The sequence below is a fragment of the Pongo pygmaeus genome, chromosome 10, assembly GCF_028885625.2.
Source record: "Pongo pygmaeus isolate AG05252 chromosome 10, NHGRI_mPonPyg2-v2.0_pri, whole genome shotgun sequence".
Classification (NCBI taxonomy): domain Eukaryota; kingdom Metazoa; phylum Chordata; class Mammalia; order Primates; family Hominidae; genus Pongo; species Pongo pygmaeus.
In genome coordinates this window covers 55,473,536-55,476,615 of record NC_072383.2, presented here as the reverse complement: position 1 = coordinate 55,476,615, position 3,080 = coordinate 55,473,536, and the positions used below count along the sequence as shown (strand labels likewise).

At 43.9% G+C, this 3,080-nt stretch overlaps 1 pseudogene; it reads left to right on the top strand.

Annotated features, from left to right (window-relative positions):
- The first annotated feature begins 2,371 nt into the window (after positions 1 to 2,371).
- On the top strand, positions 2,372 to 2,467 carry LOC129011102 (small nucleolar RNA U13; annotated as a pseudogene).
- The last annotated feature ends 613 nt before the right edge of the window (positions 2,468 to 3,080 follow it).

The window sequence follows — 3,080 nt, the reverse complement described above, 5'->3', positions numbered from 1 at the left end:
GGCTAAATTGAAAAAAAAAAAAATTGTAGAGGCAGCATCTCCCAATGTTGCCCAGGCTGAAATACTTGTTTCTTAAACGTTAGCTGCAACGTAAAATCTGAAACCATATCAATAAGCCTTTTCCACTCTGGGTTATATGAAAATCTATCTTGCACTTTGATTGGATTTTTTTACCCATGCATGATTTTGTATCATCAACGAATTGGTCATTTGGAAAACATTGGTTCACTGAGCTATGCAGAGCTTCCAAATGTTGCCACATTTCACTATACAACGTTTTTAAAATAACATTCATTAATATTACCACCAGTCTCATCAGAAAAGTCTTTAAGTATTGGGAAACGGTCAAGCTTGGGTGGCAGGTACAAAATTCTATTTCGCTTGAAAGTTCTAACTTTATGATTGCCAACAAATAATGTTAAGTTGTTTTCCTTGAAGTGACAGGCTTACTTTGTTTATTTTTGTAAAACTGTCTGCCAAATACTCAAGACTCAATAAACATAGTTCATTATACTTTCAAGTAAAAAATGCGTTCACTGAAAAAAAATTGGCTAGTTCAGCTTGTGTCTAAATAACACAAATGCTTTTCTTCCAAACAACCAGACTTTGGTAGGGAGCAAAAGCACTTTACGCATACTTCCCATTTTGTTAGACAGAATTTTCAAAAGATGTTCACTCAAGGGTTGAGATTTAACAAAATTAATACTTTTCACAGCTTCACAAAGGACACTCTTTGTTTTTGTTTTTTTCTTTGTTGTTGTTGTTGTTGTTGTTTTGAAATGGAGTCTCACTCTGTCACCCAGGCTGGAGTGCAGTGGTGCGATCTAGGCTTACTGCAACCTCCACCTCCCGGGTTCAACTGATTCTCGTGCCTCAGCCTCCTGAGCAACTGGGACTCCGTCTCACAAAACAAATAAACAAGCAAAAAGAGGCAAGTAGTGTTTTATTTGTTTCTTTGTTTGTTTTCTAATAGAGAAAGGATTTTCCTATCTTGCCCAGGCTGATATCAAACTTCTGGGCTCAAGGTATCCTCCTGCCTCTACTTCCCCAAGTGTTGGGATTATAGGCATGAGCCACCTTTTTTTTTTTTTTTTTTTTTTGTGATGGAGTTTTGCCCTTGTCACCCAGGCTGGCACACTGCAACCTCCGCCTCCCAGGTTCAAGTGATTCTCCTGCCTCAGCCTCCTGAGTAGCTGGGACTACAGGCACATGCCACCACACCTGACTAATTTTTTGTATTTTTAGTAGAGATGGGGTTTCACCATGTTGGCCAGGCTGGTCTCGAACTCCTGACCCCAGGTGATCTGCCACCCTCAGCCTGCCAAAATGCTGGGATTACAGGCGTGAACCACCATGTCCGTTTTTTGTTTGTTTGTTTGTTTGTTTTTAAAGAGACAGAGTCTCGCTCTCATCCAGGCCGAAGTGCAGTGGCGCAATCTCGGCTCACTGCAGCCTCGGCCTCCCAGGCTCAAAGAGATCCTCCCACCTCGGCTTCCTGAGAAGCTGGGACTGCAGGCGTGCATCACCACACCGGGCTAATTTTTGGGGATTTTTGTGTATGTGTGGAAATGGGGTTTCACCATGTTGTCCAGGCTGGTCTCAAACTCCTGGGCTCAAGCAATCCACCTGCCTTGGCCTCCCAAAGTGCTGTGATTACAGGCGTGAGTCACCTCGCCCAGCCATATTTTTTAAGAAAAAAGAAGATGATGCTTTGGGAGGCCAAGGTGGGAGGATCAGTGAAAGCCAGGACTTTGAGAGCAGCATGGGCAACATAACATGACTCTGTCTCTACAAAAAATTTTTTAAATTAGCCAGGCATGATGGCACACTCCTATAGTCCTAGATACTCAGGAGGCTGTGGCAGGAGGATTGCTTGAGCCCAGGAGTTTGAGGCTGCAGTGAGCTGTGATCATGCCACTGCACTCAAACCTGTGCAACAGAGTGAAAACCTGTCTCAAAAAAGAAAAGAAAATGGAAAAAGTGCCAAGAAAACATCAATAATATGATATAATAATATTGGCCGGGCGCAGTGGCTCACGCCTGTAATCCCAGCACCTTGGGAGGCCGAAGCGGGCAGATCACAAGGTCAGAAGATCAAGACCATCCTGGCTAACACGGTGAAACCCCGTCTCTGCTAAAAACACAAAAAAAATTAGCCGGGCGTGGTGGTAGGCGCCTGTAGTCCCAGCTACTCAGGAGGCTGAGGCAGGAGAATGGTGTGAACCCAGGAGACGGAGCTTGCAGTGAGCCAAGATAGCGCCACTGCAGTCCAGCCTGGGCGACAGAGAGAGACTCCATCTCAATAATAATAATAATATTAGCAAAAAAGTGAAAATATCTAGTAATAACAGCAATAATAATAGCATGCACGATCCTTTTGTGGGTCATACACATGATGATTGAGTGTTCACGCACAAGTATGAGATGTGCCACCTTTTTACAGCATTGGCACATTACCTGTCTGACGACGACGATGACAAGAAGGAGAAGGAGGAGAAGAGAAGGAGAAGGAGAAGAAGAGGAAGAGGAAGAGAAAAAGGAGAGCAGGCACTTTTTTTTTTTTTGAGACGGAGTCTAGTACTGTCACCCCGGCTGGAGTGCAATGTCGCGATCTTGGCTCACTGCAACCTCCGCCTCCCGGGTTCAAGTGATTCTCCTGCTTCAGCCTCCTGAGTGGCTGGGATTACAGGTGTCCACCACCACGCCCGGCTAATTTTTTGTATTTTTAGTAGAGACTGGGTTTCACTATGTTGGCCAGGCTGGTCTCGAACTCCTGACCTCATGATCCGCCCACCTCGGCCTCCCAAAGTCCTGGGATTACAGGCGTGAGCCACCGCGCTTGGCCTGGGCAGGCACTATTAAAGCATTTTAGTTATGGTACATCTATATCACAGAATACTAGGCAACCTTAAAAATATGGTGGCAATACTTGGTGAGAGTGTAAATTGGTATAACCTTTCTGGAGGACAATTTGGGACTAACTATCCAAATTTAATGTGTATATAATCCTTTCATTTAAAAATCCCACTGCTAGGAATTTATCTTAAAGATATTGTAATAAGTGTAGTTAATAAATTATA